At 38.8% G+C, this 18,977-nt stretch overlaps 1 protein-coding gene across 8 annotated transcripts in view; it reads right to left on the reverse strand.

The window, feature by feature from the left end:
* Positions 1-18,977, reverse strand: part of KDM4C (lysine demethylase 4C) — a 391,065-nt gene that overhangs the window by 48,121 nt on the left and 323,967 nt on the right. Inside the window, exon 17 of one of the 8 annotated variants that reach the window (XR_004381223.1) lies at positions 4,975-5,121. The exons of the other annotated variants lie outside the window; for them this stretch is intronic. The gene's annotated coding sequence lies outside the window, so the exon portion shown is untranslated. The remainder of the gene's footprint in view (positions 1-4,974; positions 5,122-18,977) is intronic. 8 annotated transcript variants of the gene reach the window in all.

Genomic DNA, 18,977 nt, shown 5'->3' on the forward strand with positions numbered 1-18,977 from the left:
CAACTGAGCAGCCTGCCTTGTTTTCGTCATTTCTCTGACCTTGTTCTTTGGCATACCTGGAGTCTGTGGATTTCCTGATAACTTTCCACTAAGTTTCTTTAGTGCTTCAATCAGTTACAGTCACTTTTTGTTGCTTACAGCTGACAACCCTAAATGGTAAGTAACTGCTGTTTATGATGGCAGATCCCTCTCCTCACAAAGCAAAGATTATTACACCTTTCATTTAATGGTGGAATATAAAACTGGAGGGCTTCCCAGAGCACCCAGTCCTCATTCAAAGTGTTTACGAGGAAAGCCATCTTTCAAAAAGAGAAAGAATATATTCATAGACTACCTTCCTAATCACAAGTCTTGGCTCTAGGTCATTTGTGAGTGTCCCCAAGTTTTCATTAAACACCACAATCTGAAGATGTACTCTCTTTAGGGATATCCACAAGAATACACCCCAAGCCAAAAAGGTGAGTCACCAAGTATCTTGATCAATGGTAGTCTCTCAAGGGGACTCTTTTGAAGGAATGAACCATATTTGGAAGGGTTAAATCCCGGACTATTTGTTAAATAGAAGTCATATTTAATATTACCCTTCATGTGAAGATAACAAAGATAGAAAACATTTTAATATTATTTTTCTTAATAGTTCTTTGTTCTGAGCATCTACTATAAATTCAGTAGGGGAAATTACAGAATTTTAAAAGATAGAAAAAAAAAAACCCATACTTTCATCACCTAGAAGTAAATGCTGTTACCACTCTGTCAGAATGGCTAAAATACAAAACACAAGAGTAACAACCAGTGTTGGCAATGATGTGGAGAAAAAAGAACTCTCACATACTGTTGGTGCAAACTGGTGCAGCCATGGTGGCTTTGGAGATTCCTCCAAGGTTAAAAATAGAACTGTTCCCCTATGATCCAGTAATTCCATTACTGGGGATTTATCCAAAGAATATGTAAACACTAATTCAAAAGGACGTATGTACCTTGATGTTTACAGCACCATTATTTATACTAGCCAAATTATGGAAGAAGCCCAAGTGCCCATTGACTACTGATGAATGGATAAAGTAGAATATACCTACAATGGAATATTATTCAGCTATATAAAAGAACTAAATCTTGCCATTTGCAAAAACATGGATGGAGCCAGAGAGTATAATGCTAAGCAAAACCAAAACAAAACAATAGAGAACGACATAACCGTATGATTTCATTCATATGTGGAATTTAAGAAATAAACAATAAACAAAGGAAAAAAGATAAACCAAAAAACATACTCTTAACTATAGAGAACAAACTGATGGTGACTAGAGGGGAGGCAGGTGGGGGATGGGTGAAATAAGTGAAGGGGATTAAGAATATACTTATCATGATAAGCACTTAGTAATGTGTAGAATTCAATCACACTATATTGTACACCTGAAACTAATTTAACACTGTATATTAACTATACTGGAATGAAAAAAATGATTAAAAAGTAAATACTCTTACCATTTGGTTTTATCTCTATGCTTCTATGTGTTTTTAAAAAAGACCTTCCTATACATAACATAATTTTTTTCACAGCTACAAACTTTATTTTCTTTCACATGGAGCACAACTGAGCTCTCCAAAGAGGCAGACAAGGCTGCCTTTTGTGAAGAGCTCAGTATTGCAGCTCATGCCCTGCTCCTTCACTCCTTCCACAGCATTTGGAGGGAAGAAGTCTTCCTTTTTATTGTGGTAAAATACACATAAATTTTACTATTTTAATCATTGTTAAATACACATTTTGGTGGCTTTATGTACATTCAAAATGTAGTACAACCCATCACCACCCTCCTCTCCAGAAATGTTTCATCATCCCAAACTAAAAGTCTATATCCATTAAACACAAACTCCCCATTCCCCTCTACCCCCAGCCCCTGGCAACCTCCACTCTACTTCCTGTCTCTATGAACTTGACTATTTCTAAGTACCTCATTATAAATGAAATCATATAATATTTGTCCATTCGTGTACATTTATGATTTTGTACCTTGCCATTTATCGCCTATAATTATGAGTATCTCTTAGTTATTAATTATCTTTTTAAAACTCCATTTTACTGTGTGAATACATGCAACATTATGGCTATTTCACAATTAATTAAACCACTCTCCCATTGTAAGATATATAGGTCATTCCAATTTTCTCCTATCATCTATAATGCTATTATATACTTTTCTCCATGAATCTTTGTCCAAATTACTGACTATATTCTTAAGAGTTTTAAAACAGGAATAGGTTGATAAAAAGGTACATAAACTATTTATAAAGTTAATTTCATTAAGCTTTGAAAAATTCAACATCAGACTCATTTCTCTAGTGCAATAAATCTTAACCACCACAGAAAATTCTGATTCAGTCAATCTAAGGTATGGTCCTAGCTAAATGTACTCCTGAACAATATGATGCTTGGCCATGTTGATAATTGCTGCTTGAGATTATCTCCAGAATACACTATACCTCTACGTATAAAGAAAAAACTAATTCCAAGCTGTTTCCTTTGCGTGTAGCTTTTCTACAGTGAGATATATCTAACATACATGAAAGAAAATCTGAAATACCCCTGCACTGAGGTATCTTATCTGTGCTCTGTCCCAGTTATAAAACACTGTCACTGTAGCCTGGGGGATAATGGGTTCAAACCAACCTGCCTCCACAATGACACTTCTCATTCTGGGAAAACTCCAATTCTGATGTCCAGCTTTCCTTTTTAGTAGTTTTTTCTTTTGTAAGGGAAGCACAAACAAACATCCCTTCTCCACCCCCAAGATGCTCTGGTTGTCTCTGTTCAGCTGGGGCAATGCCTCATTATTCCCTCAAACAGCTAGATTCTTTCCCAGCAGTCACCCTTTGCCAATGCCCTGACACTTAACCACACCTGTCTTCTAAAACATAGTGTCTTCTCCACAGAGAGAGAAAAAAACAACAACACTGACACATATTTGGTGAATTCCTGAGGGCCAAGTTTAGCACACACTTACCCTTTTGCCAAAAGCCAAGAGTGGATACCATGCCCAGTAATACTGAGGTGCCAGAGACAGAGGTTGTTTTATGTTTCTAAATGTTACCACAGCATTAAGCCTCAGATAATATATTTCTAAAAGAAGTGACACTATTAAAAATAGATGAGATTCTGGCAAGCAAAGGCTTTAAAAGGCACAGAAAATACCAAGTTAGGCATTTTGTTTTGAAAATTATCTTTCTAGTTCTTTTAAGTGATACGGCATAAGAAAAGTCATTAACTAGAACCAGAGGTGACAGTGAGGGGCTGACCTAACAGAAATGGCATATGAGAGAGGGACGCAGAGGCAGTTAATGGCAGAGCTCTGAAATGCTAACAAGGATTCTTGGTAGTGGAGAGGATTAATGAAATTGAAAGACTCATTCTCGTACCATTCACTTACCATACTTACTCATTCACTTACCCACCTTTGAGAGAGTCCCACCCCCCCTGCCCAGCCTTTTCTCCCTCCCTCTGGCATATATTCTTCTCTGTGCCTGGTTCTGAGCTCCATCCCGGGAATACAGAGACAAAAAGAGTCCTTCTAAAGTCTTTTCTCTCAAGGAATTCAAGTCCAGTTGGGCACTCAAATATTCCCATGAATATCTACAATATGAGGTACCGTATATAATAATAGGTAGGTGGCTGGAATGCAGGGACTCTGTCCACGACTCACCCTTCTGTGGCATCAACTGTATCAAGGACTTTCTCCTAGTGGTTAACCAAAATCCCTCACGTCTTTCCCTCAAAGTTAAGTCACCCTCCACATAAACTCAATTAATCAAAGAGCCCTGATTCAGGACTCTCCTGCACTCCCTTGGCTAGGTAAATGTGAACACTTTGTAAGCTGTGGTGAGAGCAGCTATGTAATCCTTAAAGACATATGTCAGACAGAGCAGCAAGCTGGTAGCTCCAGCAGCACTTTAGCGGATCACTGTTGGAGGCTTTGGCACTAGGAGCTTGATTTTATTGGGGCACCCACAGTTGGTGAAGCAATCCCAGTGAATATGCTGAGCGGGGTGGCCAAGTCAGGAGGACGAAGCTGTAGCCCTGACTCCTTTCTCTACCTCTAGAGATTGTTCTGGAAGGACATCACCAACGACTGCAGGGCCAATGCCCTGTCACACCAGGAACCCAAACAGGAAATCTTTCATGTTCATCTTCTAATGAGTATGGATGGAGCCACAGAGTATAATGCTGAGCAAAAAAACAAAACTAAACAAACAAAAACAGAGAAAGACATTACCATATGATTTCATTTGTATATGGAATTGAAGAAATAAAACAAATAAACAAAGGAAAAAAGATAAACCAAAAAACAGACTCTTAACTATAGAGAACAAACAGGTGGTGACCAGAGGGGAAGTGGGTGGGGGATGGGTAAAATAAGTGGGTGAAATAAGATGTGTGAAATAAGCCCAGAAACACAAAGTTCTTGGAAAAGGGAATCTGCATGTTTCAAGCTTTATAGTACTTCTTAGATCTTCTTTCAATAAAGTTTTGGAGGATATATCATTTGAACGTGTTACTGGGAATCTTATGCTTAGGGACTTCTAACCAATGGGTTAACTGAAATTACTAGCCACCGCCACCACCAGTAACAACCAGAAACACAGTCACATCACTACTTGAGTGTTTATTGAGTGTTTATTATTTGAGTGTTTATTATGTGCTGGACACTATACTAACTGCTTTATACATTGTATTTCAACAATTTTGGGGCACCTGGGTGGCTCAGCAGGTTAAGCCTCTGCCTTCAGCTCAGGTCATGATCTCAGGGTCCTGGGATCGAGTCCTGCATTGGGCTCTCTGCTCAGTGGGGAGCCTGCTTCCCCCACCCCCTGCCCCTGCCTGTCTCTCTGCCTACTTGCGATCTCTCTCTCTGTCAAATAAATAAATAAAATCTTTAAAAAAGTTTTTTTTTCAACAATAGTCCTGGTATTTAGTATTACCTCCATGTTAGGGTTAAGGTAACTGGTGTCAACTCCCTTGCCCAGGCTTGCATAGCTGTCTCTACACATCAAGTTCTTGCCACCATGGAGGGACAGTCAACACCATTCTGGACTGGCTGCATCTTCATCCTGTTTTTCCTGCAGACACTAAGGCATAAGCACACCAGGACTAGAACTCTTCATACTCAAATAAGGAGAAAACATTGCCATCTATAGGGCAGATCTTTTCTCCCTTTTTATAGTTGTGGCAAAGGCTAAGAATCATGAAGGGAACAAAATATTTTATTATGTCATTAAAAATTTATGCCGCAAAACAGAAAGACAGTCTTGAGGTGAATTTCTCGGTCATGGTTTCTAAAAATAAATATCAGTTCTCAGGGCACCTGGGTGGCTCAGGGGGTTAACCCTCTGCCTTCAGCTCAGGTCATGATCTCAGGGTCCTGGGATCAAGCCCTGCATGGGGCTCTCTGCTCAGCAGGGAGCCTGCTTCCCCTTCACTCTCTGCCTGCTGCTCTGCCTACTTATGATCTGTCAAATAAATAAATAAAATCTTCTAAAAAAAAAATAAGAATAAATATCAGTTCCAAAAGCTGGAAAAAGAGGAGGAAAAGAAAGATAGGGGTAAGCATTATGGGACAGGAAGACTTTCTTGTGCTCACATTGCCATAATAGGGGCTTTGCAGTCAGAAGAGCAGTGCCTGGCCAGCGCTGGCCTCTGTGGATTCACATTCTGCTCCACAGTGTACGTTCTACTTTTCAAAGCAACTGACGCAGCACAGAGCACAGCTTCCAAGGTCTGGGGTCACATGCCTGGAGTCAAAGAAGTGAATGGACCCACGCTACTCTTGATGCACTGGTTTCCCCATCAATCAAATGCATATAATAATATGACATTAAAGGATTGTTGGGAGAATTAGAGCTAAAATATATTTAAAAGGAGAGGAGAGGGGAAGAGAAAAGCACAGCACAAGTGACTGGCAGCTGGTGAGTTTCAAGTGAACTATGACTGGATTTAATTCATATCAATGAGGAACATCTGGAGGATGACAGCAAGAGGACAGAAAACCTTGGGAGCAGATGAACCTTAAGATTTAAAATTCTGAGGCGAGGATGCACTAAGAAGCCAAGAACCTACTACAAAAGATGATCAGACAAGGTTATCCTAACTAAGGATCTAAGGGTCAGTAAGCAGATGTCATCTTCCATCTAGGTAAGAAGCACAATTATGTGCCCCAGGTAACCAGGCCAGTAAGTGGACAAGTGGGGCAGTCATTCACTCAACACCTAATTTTCAAGCATTTCTTATATTCTAAGAAAAACAGATGTGGCTTTCTATTTCATGCAACTTGTTAGTGGAAGATACAGACATTGAAATAAAAAATAAAGAAGGTAGGTGTGAGAACTCCTTTGTCATAGAATTACAGTGCAAAGTACTTTAACGGAATGATTATTAGCACACTACGTGGTTATCATATTCCAGAGAGCTTCAAGATGCCTCAAGAGATAAGAGAACTAAAATGAAAATTTGACACAAGAATCTGAAAGGATCCAGATAGAGAAAACCAGGGAAAATGAGTCACAAAATAAAGAGTTCTTAGAATGGTTCAGATCTTTTTAAAAAATAATTTTATTATAAAAATAAAACTGCTGGAGGACATGGGGAGTTAGGAGAAGGCAGTTGGGGGAAATTGGAAGGGGAGGCGAACAATGAGAGACTATGTACTCTGAAAAACAATCTGAAGGGTTTGAAGAGGTCGGGGGGGTGGGAGGTTGGGGGAACCAGGTGGTGGGTATTAGAGAGGGCACAGACTGCATGGAGCACTGGGTGTGGTACAAAAACAATGAATACTGTTATGCTGAAAATAAATTTAAAAAATTATTTAAAAAAAATAAAATAATAAAATAAAACATGCTCATATGGAAACTATAAGAAGGTGATAAAACTGAAAATCATAATCACCTATGATTACATTCTCTAGAGATAATTAGTAACATTTCAATGCATTTCCTTCAAGGATTTTTCCTTTTGTACATTTATAGTTTTATAAATAATTGGGATCATACTAAATACACCAATTTTTCTATTTATTATATTGTACCATTAAATATCCTTTGAAAACATGATCTTTTTTTATTATGTTAGTCACCATATAGTACATCATTAGTTTTTGATGCAGTGTTCCATGAAAACATGATTTTTAATAGCTGTATAAGCAATTCACTTAATCTTCCTCCTAGCTGCATTGGCTAGATGAAAAGAACAAGGAGTTGTCATGCTTGCATGGTCAGATTGGCTTTAAGGCACAGTGTTCTCACATCTAAGAGTAGGACACTGTCCAAAAAAATTTCATATTCAGGGGTGTCCTGAAGGAAGCGCACTCTGAAAACCACTTTCTCATTAGATCATTCATTCCTTCCCACAGCAAATAGGTGAGGCAGGAGGAAAATTTGGTTTGGATTTGAGAAGACTCAGGAGGAGCCTGTGTCTTCACAAACGTGAATAGCTGTGAGTAGGGGCTTATTCAGTTTTGTTCTAGAGGTCAAGAACAAGACTGGTTCTTTGGGTGGTTCAGAGGCAACATTTAGGCTCCATGCAAAGAAGCCAATGCCTCCTAATAATTACGGCAACAGATTGGTAGTGAGCTCCCTGTCACTTGTAGTGACAAGTGACTCAACAATGGACTTGAGGACTGAATGACTCAATCCTCAACAATGGACTTGAGGATCACTCACCACAGCTATGATACAGGAGACTTCTGCAGTGGGTGGGAATTTGAGGGAGTCACAGAGTAAAGTCAGGGAAGGGAATGGGTGGTTTAAAGGCTGTGGTGGGAGGGGACTTACCGCTTAGCCTATCTTACATATGTAGAGGCCCTGAACTGTGCCAATGGTTAGCAGAGCTTTTAGACAAGAGAGTCCTGGCTAAGATTCTCTCATTGAGCATCCTGTCCAAGCCTCACTGAAGTTACAGTGGATTAGGCTTAAGGTTCCTAAATTTCTCAAACTCTTCTCATGTGCCAGTCCTCCTTTATCAAAGTACTGGGAGTGGAGTACGCAAAGAATAGGAATAAGAATCAGGCACAGACGGACAGTTATTTCCTCTCTTGAACTGACCTCAGTCACTAGGTGGCTATGCTCCTTCAGCTCTTTACAACATCGGCTTCTTCCATGGTCACAGAGACTGAGCATCTTTCTGGATCAATACCCCAAGGAAACCTATTCATAAAGCACAACCTCGTTCTCTGAGGGGCACACAAGGAGCTCTGTTTTAACCTAACCAGCTGTGTAACTTGCCAGGGGAATGAAGCAAAAAGCCTAGAAATGATGAGACAGGTGTGTGGAGAGCCTATTGCTGCAGAAATGGCTTTTACAAAGCTTCTGTGGTAAAATGTACAACTGCAGAAAGACATCATGGTGTGTAAAAATATGTCAAGGATTAATTACTCCTGGGCTGAGACCTAAGAATAGCTTGGTCGTCTAGTCACCAAATGATGTCGCAGTTTATAAATGTCATGCCATGTTGCAGTGTGTGGCTGTGTACCCAGATCAACAGCCACCATCCAGCTCTCAGCTTCTGCCAAGCAGGCCCAGCATGTGCTCCTTCACAATGACCCCTTACATGGTCATCAAGGCCTGGAATCCGGAATGGGGACTGTGTGCGCCAAAGAGTGGACATAGATGCCAGGGTCACATTCTGATACTTACAGTCAGAAATGAGTCAGGATAACCCATTTGTTTTTTCCCCTGCCAGAGTCAGAAGAGGTGTAAGAGATCCCCCTAGGACAATGTCCCCATTTTAAAGAGAAAGACGGAACAGTGAAACGACTTTCATAGAGTCGCAACTCACCAAGAGATGGCTATCACTTAATTTAATTTTGCATTTTACAGCCTAGCAGTGCAAGATTTTGAGCAAATGAGCAACATCTGGAGAGAGGATCCACATACAGGTTTAAACAGGAGAAATAGGAAGGGGTGAAGGCAAATGAAAGGATTTGTGAGAACAGGATTTGTAAAAAAAAAATGTCAGCCCGTATTATACTAAGTTCAGAAGCAGACAAGTCCTGAAGCATATGTATGTAGCAATGAAGTAATTCAGAATTTCCTCAAAGTTGCAAATGTGCCGGAGCACAGCAATAAAATGTGAGCAACCCCGATCTACACGTAAGCCACTTCTTCTATCTGTTAATTTCACATGTCCTTCCTTTCAGATTTAATGCAAATGCATAAACTTAAACAATCATGTTCATAACAGACTGTCTTATGAAGAACAGGACGTGTGTAATTACTACCAACCTATTTCTGCAGAGACTAGTCTGCCACAAATGGCAGACAGATAAGTAAGATGGCTGAGGAGAGGATAATGAATCAATATATTTACTCAACACTATTACCCTTAAAGGGAAGTCAGAAATTTCAGAAACTCCCCAAATCATTCTTGTGTTGTCAAGAAGACTGTCAAATCAAAATAATCGTAATGTGAAATTAGGGAGAATTTTGCTGTTTTTATGCTCCCAGACAAGAATGAAAATGATATGTAGATAACACACTATTGTCAGATTTATCCAAACAAGAGCTTTTAATCCAAAGACTTAAAAATACATTAGAGAAGAGCAATGAATTTAGCTTGACGGATCACACTCAAGCCTGGAATGCTTGGTTCAGCATTCCATCGAGGATTCTGTTGTGCCCTCTTTCTGAGAGTTAACAAACTTTTGAAATGGGTACCTCTTTGTTCTTTTCATGTTGGTTATTAATCTTTATTTGAAGTCTGATTCTTGAAAAATCTGACTTGCTTAACGAACACTGAGTCATCAGTCAATTAATATCTCAATTATGATAGGTCTTTTTTCAATCTCCCCCCCAAAAACACATGAAGTTTTGTTAGCATCCTCGTTACTTTCCTTGAAACATGTAGCCACAGTTTTGAATTGATGTAGATCTGTAAGTACTGGCAACTGTGAACCAAGAATATGCCAAAGGGAGGAGGACTACAGGGTATATGGACATCTTAAAGAGGGGGTCAGTGGATAGGATGCCAGCACCAGAACAGCTGAGCCCAGCTTTTATAGGTTAAACTAAGAGGGGAATAGGTGTGGGTAAAACCCCAGAAATGATACGGTGGAAAAAGTATATATGGAAGTAGAGGAAGAGAAAAGGGGATGGCTTTCTAGGAAATGGTTTTAACATCCCATCACTAATAACGAATTAGCAATAATGTTAATAGTACATGGGATGCCAACTCCTGGCTTTAGCAAGTCAAATTGTACCTAGTGCACTCAAACAAAAATCTGCATGGACATACGCACTTATAAACCTTGTATCTTCATTTTTTAAATCCTAGGAGGATATACAAAGCAGCAAATGGGGCTGTACCCAGATGTGGGGTACTGCAGGGACTTGTACTTTTCTTTTCATAGCCTTCTGTATTTCTTGAATGTTAGTCAGTCATGGGTACATAACACAAAACACTGTGTATATGTGATTGTTAAATATTAGCTGCTAATTCTTACTACTGCCAACCAAACACATTTTTTTCTATTAACGTAAATCACTGATCCTTTCCCTTTAAAGCAAGGTAAATGAGTTTCCAAAATGAGGGATGTTCAAGATTCTGGAAGCCCACACCGTCCATCTCCTTTGTAAATGAGAGCTCTTCTCAGGGCACACAGCAGATGCATCACCCTTACCCTGGTTCATAATGTGGAAGCTCTGGGGAGAAGAGGCACAGGCACTGAAGGCAAAAGGAACTGAAAGTTCCAGAGTGGGAAGGAATCACCCAGGCTACATGCCCAGAAAACAAGGGTTGGGGAAGCAAAATCAGGTAAATGAGTGCTGAAGACAGCTATGGATTAAAAGAAGTTAGGATGCACTGTACAGTGAGGACAAATTCTATATATGCACAGTTATGCTCAATTTAAATGTTTGTGTGTCAAGATGGAAGTTCCATAAAGGGTAAGTATGGCTCATCAATTTTGGTGTTGTCGTGTTGAAGAATTACTTGGGCAAACATTCACTGTCTTATCAAATGGGTGAGAGAGAGGTAATTGTATGTTTGTGTGTATGTGTGTGTTACAGAAAGTTCTTTCAGAGATGAAAATGGAAGTGCCAGATCATGACATTTCTGAAATATGTCTGTTCTCACATTGTGGCATGGGGACTTTTCACTCAGCATCCCTTCAATTCTGAAGCAAACAACAACAACAAAAACTCAAACCTAAGCTTTGCAAACCAGGGGTCTTGGGATGACACTAAATGTAGTAACTGTTCGACATGGGAAAAGCAAGGAAGAAGGAAAAAAACTCCAATATGGCCAGGTTTGAACTCATAATCTTGGCCCTAAAACCTGGGCTTCTTCTAACATTCCTTAATTGATGGATGTGACCTTCCATTTGGCTAAGCAAGCCAGAACCCTGGGGATCACCTATGACTTTTTTCTTCCTCAGTCCCAGTATCAGGTCACCTTTGAGTCCTTTTCCAGTTCTTCCACTGCTCCTTAGTCCACGCTGCAACATTTCTCCCCTGATCCACTGAAATGCTCTGCTAAGTGGCTTCCCAGCATCTACTATGTCCCACTCTCCAATTCATCTTCTCTACTCAAGCCAAAGAAAATACTTCACAACAAATTTCTTCATGTTGAATTCTGCTTAAAAGCATCAATGGCTTCTCCCCACTCTTAGAATAAAGACCCAACCCTATAACACACTTTTCAAAACCTAACCTAGTCTGGTGCTTTCCTCCTTCTCTGGGCTCAGCATTTACCTCTTTCAGCAACTTGAGCAGACCATCCTCCTTCCTGCGACAGCTTTTGTGCATGCTTTGTTTGGATACTCTACCTCTGTCCTTTGTCTACTTATTGATTGCTCATCCATATGAGGCATTTTTGGTTACATGTTCTTATAGGATTATATTCCTATCAACTCATGGCTCATTTCAATTTCAACTACATTTTTATTAGTGTGACTGTTGTATGTTACTCTTTCCCTGTACATGGTAAATTTGCTAAAAGCAAAAACCATTTCAGTTTTATTTCTTATCATCATCATGTTTTCTGGGCCCAGCACAATGGCTGGAATGTAACAGGAGCTGACTATAAATACATTTTTTTTTTAAAGATTTTATTTATTTATTTGACAGACAGAGATCACAAGTAGGCAGAGAGGCAGGCAGAGAGAGAGGAGAAGCAGGCTCCCTGCTGAGCAGAGAGCCCGACGTGGGGCTCGATCCCAGGACCCCGGGATCATGACCTGAGCGGAAGGCAGAGGCTTTAAACCAGTGAGCCACCCAGGCGCCCCTATAAGAGAATTTTTTTTTTAAGATTTTATTTATTTATTTGACAGGCAGAGATCACAAGTAGGCAGAGAGGCAGGCAGAGAGAGAGGAGGAAGCAGGCCCCCCGCTGATAAAGGCAGAGGCTTTAACCCACTGAGCCACCCAGGCGCCCCTATAAATACATTTTTATGGTAAGGCTACCACTTACTGAAGAGTAAGATACCCCTTGACTAGGGAATCCATAATGCACCTATGCAGTTATCCAGATGTAGCTAATCAAAGGCCTGGCCCTGCAGCAGTTTCTCCTCTACAAGAAGGGCCTCCTGGGGAAGCATCAGGCTTCCACATCCAAATAAGCCCCTCATGCCTAGACAAGAAAAGGGACTTGAGCACCAACACAACTGCTTCCCCATCCTCATTAGACTTCCCCTGGAGGGAACCCGCCTGTAGACATTGGTTAGATATTTACTCTTTCAACTTTAGACAAAGACAAAAACAAAGCATAACATGAAACAAAATTCCATAGAAACATAACTAATGACATGGGATAGAGTTTCAGTACAAATTTTAAAAAGGGGGTGGATTACTAATATTGAAATAAATTTTAAAATTAAATGGAATATTAAATTTCATATACAAATAAGAATGCCTTGCCCAGGAAGGGAATAAAGTACTTAGTAAGAAGAAGCCAAGTTATAAAGCCCACTATTAGTAGCCTTGTATAAGTCTTGTTGCATGATGAGATAATCTCCACAGGATAGGTCTTATCTCATTTCAGAATCTCACTGTCAGTGGTGCTCATGTTTACTTTCTTTCAACTGCTCTCTTACAACTTTCTCTTTCAACTGCTCTCTACAGTCCTCTTTCAACAGGGCTGCAGATACTGGCTGAGGAGAATGCAACCATCACAGCCTGACTTGTTTATTTGTTTTGTGCTAGTCACTACCTATGGCATAAATCAAGTAAACTGTTTTAGAAGATTAAATCTTTTACTCCCCACCAAAAAGAGGGTATCACAAACAAAGGAATCATTCAGTCAGATTATTCTTTTTTTTTTTTTTTTTGGTCAGATCATTTTAAATTAAAGGCTAAAAAGGGTAAAAATAAGCATGTTTTAAAAACAGTAGTCTATAAGTATATCATTATAACTATCTTACTGGAAATATGCATAATTACAACCCTCTTCCCCTTTAACTGAGTTGTTAGCCATCAATCTGCAGAAGGCATCTTTTTCAGGCACCAATCACATCAGCATTAAGTACTGTTGGAAAACCCTGCTTGCATCTGAAAAACTATGTACAAAATATTATTCAGTGCATTATGCTATTATAACATTTAGAAGGAGCGAAACATTCTTTATGTTTAATGGTATTGGATAAAACATCTGAACCACAGAAGACTTGCAAACATAATATCCTCTATCTTAGAGAAGCCAAAAAATCAGATGGCGCAAGGCAGCTGATCTGCAGAAACACATGCAACCAACAAATATTATAGCAGGTTACAGCTTCCAAGTTCTCCACTCACTTCTCAGTGGAGAACATTCTCTAACTGATGTTAGAGACTGAGGGAAACTGAAGGAAAAACACACTCTATTCTCTCTCCTTACCACATTCTTGCTCTCCTTTTACCCACAGACTCTAACCTCAAAATATCATTTGGTTAGTAAAATAGAAGGCAAGATTTATTACTCGTTCTCTCTCACTCATGAAACTTGGCTAACCTCTTTCAACTAAGGTATGAAAAGGAAATAATAAAATGAGGCAGTGTCAGTTCACCAATAAATAGATAGTAATGACTTCTAGATAAATATTGACTTATTATCAAACAAAATCTAAGTTTATTACCAAAATAATTTAAGCCCCATGGTCAAATAGGAACATAAGCTCTGGTGATATATGAGCTCAATATCTTCTGGGATGTGATCCCAATTTATGTGCTTGGTCCCAGTGTGTTAGCACCTGGGGTTGGCTAAAGGTGAAAGATAATGTAAAGGGGCTTATAAATAGGAATCTCCCTGTTGACTGACTCAGGAAGCTCTCTGCGTTCACTATATATTTCAGAAATTACAGAATGTTGTGCTTACAACTGTGCTACAGGAAGGGTCAATTCCAGAAAATTTAAGGCATATAAAACATGCATGATCATACCACACTCAGGGTCAGTATCAAGGTTTGAGATCAAAATAAAGTTTGATCGAGGAAAGATTTTAAACTTTGAAACCTCTAATCATAAATAGCTAGTGTGCCATTTTCATTTAAAGGGGAATAGAGGGTCAATAATGAATGGTGACATTCTGATACTGTGATGTGAAGCAACAATGTCAACTGTCCACAATTTATCAAAAGAAATGAAGAATTTTCATTATGTTTATATTTTCTATTAAATGGAAGTCGATTCAGCCCTACTTTAAGATTTAGAAATGATGTCACTAATATTCACAGTTTGGAGCTGAATATTCATGGGGGAGCCAGTTAAGGCCACTAGAGATATCTCCCAATAGTCATGCTCTCTGGTAGACACAGGTAATAGCCGCTGCATTAACGCCATGGGTCTCAGACCTCTTTTCACAGTACATAAAATTTACTTCATCTGAACCAGTGGTTTCAATTTTTTTTCATGGCTATAGACTTCCTTCTTCAAAGAAATCATGTATGGAAGCCCAAACACTAAAGGCTTGAGTTTTTACAAGGACTACTACTAGAGCACAGCCCCGCTATAAGGACTGAATATTCTTTACTTGGAAAGGACATGAAAGTTACAATACAAAAGTGACTCAAATTTAAAAACAATTCTTAACACTGACTATTGATTTTATAAAATAACATACTAATTATCTGCGGTATGACTTAGAATAATAAATTAACACACAAAAATTAACTCAAAATGGATCATAGTTCTAAATATAAAACCTGAAACTATAAAATTTCTAGAAGAAAGCCTAAAAGAAAATCTTTGTGACCTTAAGTTAGCCAAAGAGTTCTTAAGACATGACACCAAAAGCATAATCCGTAAAGAACAAATTGATGTTAAATTGGGTTTTATCAAAATTTAAAACTTTGGCTCTGCAGACACTAGTAAGAAAGTAAAGCTAAGACACAAACTGGGAGAAAATATTTGTAAATCCTTTCTGACAAAAGATTTATATATAGAATATTTTTAAAAAGACTTACAATGCAGTAAAAAATATAAGTAAAATATTTGAATAGGCCTTTCAACAAAGATGATGTCTGAATGCCGAATAAGCACTTAAAATGATGCTCAAAAGTATTAGCCATCAAGGAAATACAAATTAAAATCACACTGAAATCCTACTATACACCCGCTAGAAGAGTTATTATCCAAAAGACTGACAATAGCAGGCTTTGGTAAAGATGAAGAGAAACCATTACTTCACATATTTGCTGGTAGGAATATAAAACTGCACAGCCACTTTGGAAAATAGTTTGGCAGTTTCTTAAAAGCTGAACATATACTTACCATTAACTCAATAATCTCACTCCTAAATATTTATCACAGAGAAAAGAAAACGCACATCTACACAAAGACTCGAAAGCGAATGTTCATAGCAGCATTATTCATAATAGCTCCAAACTCAAAATTATCCAATGTCCCATCAACCAGCAAATGGATAAACAAAATAAATTATATTCATACAATGAAAAATTATTTAGACTAGGAGAAAAAGTGTAAAATATATAACAAACTCCCAAAGCTGAAGTGGCCTTACTGATAAGTGGTGTCTCCATCAACCTGGTCTCTACCACTGTAATGTCTGCACAGCCACCTGACTTGAAAATTGAGGAGCTTCCCAGAATCCCACAGAATAGAATGTTTCTGGGAACAGCTTTTTTCTTCAGTATTTCAGACCCACTTTGGTATCTTATTTTACCTCCAGAATACTCAGGATCACTTCTACATCTATGTTTATACATCTTTGAATCCTCCCATGGTGCCTACCACAGTGCTGAATAAGTAGGTAAAAAAGAATGAATGTTATAGGGACTCCTGGGTGGCTCTCAGTCAGTTAAGCATGTGCCTTTGGCTCAGGTCATGATCCCGGGGTCCTGGGATCGAGTCTCGTATGGGGCTCCTTGTTCAGTAGGGAGCCTGCTTCTCCCATTGTCTGCCACACCCCCTGCTTGTGCGCTCTCTCTCTCTCTCTCTCTCTGACAAATAAAGAATTGTTTAAAAAAAATGAATGATATAAATTGGATATTCCCAAACATAGGGTAGATTTGGTTCATGGCACCTGCCACTCTTGGGCTTAAGCTCTATGCCAAGAAGAGATGGTGAAGTCCTGGATTAATAACATTGCCCTCAAGTTTAAGGTAGTTATTTTGATTTTGTTAGACTGGAGATGAGATGTTATATACCTTGAGCCCCCTTGGAAAAAAAAAAGGAAGGGAAGGAAATACCAAGAACCTGTCTCCTGGGAGTAAGTTCCCAAACCAATCACCTTGAGATAATTACCAAAAGAGAAATGAGAGAAACACTGTCAAGTGAGGAAAGTATATATTTGAAGAAAAATGTAACTGACATTGTGCCTTCAGGGCAACTAGTTAATCTCCTACATGAGATATCAGGGTGATGACAAACTTTTTTCTTTGGAGGATCACCAGTGCTAAATGGAAACTGTCAATATGATGGCTGCAGAATTGGAGTCAGTGAGATACATACAATTTATAAAAGCGAAAGGAAGTCCAACTCAAACAAGGGCTTCAACATTCCATTCACATGCCTAGGCTTTCATGCAAAAAGCCACATAAGAATTACACACAAGTGAATAAAATCGCAGGGTCTGGTAATAAGTACCCCCACTAACGTGAGACTGTTCATGAAACCTATAAAGAGCAGTTAGGGCCTCAGTGAAGGGCACACCGTTTAGAGAGCTGATCGACAGATGAAAGCTGACCTTAGTTAGGAGCCCCTGCCCAGAAACTGTGCATTTAGTCTTCAAAGGCACAACCACACTCTATTACTCTGAATGGTCTTGAAATTCTTTGATTATTTTTTCTAAATAAACTTCTGGCCAATATAGTAATATTCCCCCTCAGTTGGGTAGATTCTATTTATCTACCCATCAATTAATGAAGTACAATTTCTCCATTACAAATCATGTTTATAAAGGTGCAGTAGTGTATTTCATAAACATTGAACCTCTTTATGTGTTGTTTCTTGAAGGTGTTTGAAATATTCAGAAGAATATGAAGTACTAAGCTAATACCTGATTAACTAGTTATGGACATTAAATACTTAAAAAAATTACAACAATTGTAAGAACCATATATATTAAAAAAAAAGAACCATATATATTGAATCTATAATCATGTTAAGATTTCCAAGGAAATTTGGTTACTTAAATTTAAAAAGGTTAGGATTTGACCTGTCAAATTTATGTAATATATAAACACTACAAGGGAATAATCTTTTGCACTTATTTTTTATGCAAAAAATTATTAAATTTATGAATAAATCTGTCAGTTGAATTTGAAGCCTTTGAAAAGTAAACTTTAAATCGAATAGCCTAAAATCTGGGAAACAAACTGAGGATTTTAGAGGGGAGGGAGGACGGGGGTTGGGTTAGTCTGGTGATGGGTATTAAGGAGGGCACATATTGCATGGAGCACTGGGTATTATACACAAACAATGAATCATGGACCACCACCAAAAACTAATGATGTACTGTACAGTGACTAACATCATAAAAAAATTTAAAAACATTAAATAAAATTAAAAGTAATAACAGATATTCTTTTACATGATAAAAGGCTTCCCAAAAGAGTAAAAGTTAATGGGAATTTGGCAAAGCCTACACCTCACAGACTCTCAGCTCCACAGTCCAGAAAGAGAACCAAGGGCACCACTCCCGCGCAGTTAAATGCCATATAGGCCATACCTGCAGGAATCCTAAACCAACCAAAGTTCTCAGAGATATCTCTGGCAAATTTCCATCATTTCTAGAAGAACTAAGACTGTCAAAGGAAGAGGAAGGTAAGGAGCATCAATCTGGAGCAAACATAACCTAGATGGTCTGGGATGGGGTGAGATTTCCACCTTACCTGAAAATCCAGAGAACCTCAAAATCTAGGGGCCAATAAGAATTTGAAAAAGCTTCCCAGGATCTCATGGCATAGAATGTTTCTGGGAACAACTAAGAAGTTTATTCAACTCCCTCAAATATTCTCTTTTGCCTCTGGAACATTCAGAGTCACCCCTACACTTACTTTTGCTGAGTGGGGCCTTGTAGAATGCTGACTACTGAGCAGCTCCCACACTATATCCATTAAAGGAGGCACAAGGTACTCTGCCAGAGCTATGCTAAGTGACAGCGAGCAGAATTCCTAGAAAGGTACCCAAAAGCATGGAGGCAATAAGAATGGATTGCAGAGGGCCAACCTGCATTCTGGACCTAGCTGTGTTACCACATAGCTTGAGAAGCTTGAACAAAGCTTTTTCAAAGCCTTTTTTTTGGTGACCTGGCAAGTATCATATCTGTGAAATGAGCATGAACTTACTTTGAAACAGGTTTTGTTATAAAAAGCCACTGAAATAACACTTTAAACACCCAGAAAAATACAAGCATAAATGCAGAGAATTGGGTTCTTTATTATAAAGTCTGAAGATGCTAGGACTGCTTTACAGCAATGGAAATGGTAAGCTGGCTCTGAAATATTACATGTATGGGAATCCATTTAACCAGTAAGTAGGAATAGAATTCTATTCCTACTAAC

The sequence above is a fragment of the Lontra canadensis genome, unplaced genomic scaffold (assembly GCF_010015895.1).
Source record: "Lontra canadensis isolate GAN:19392208 unplaced genomic scaffold, GSC_riverotter_1.0 scaffold165, whole genome shotgun sequence".
Lineage (NCBI taxonomy): Eukaryota > Metazoa > Chordata > Mammalia > Carnivora > Mustelidae > Lontra > Lontra canadensis.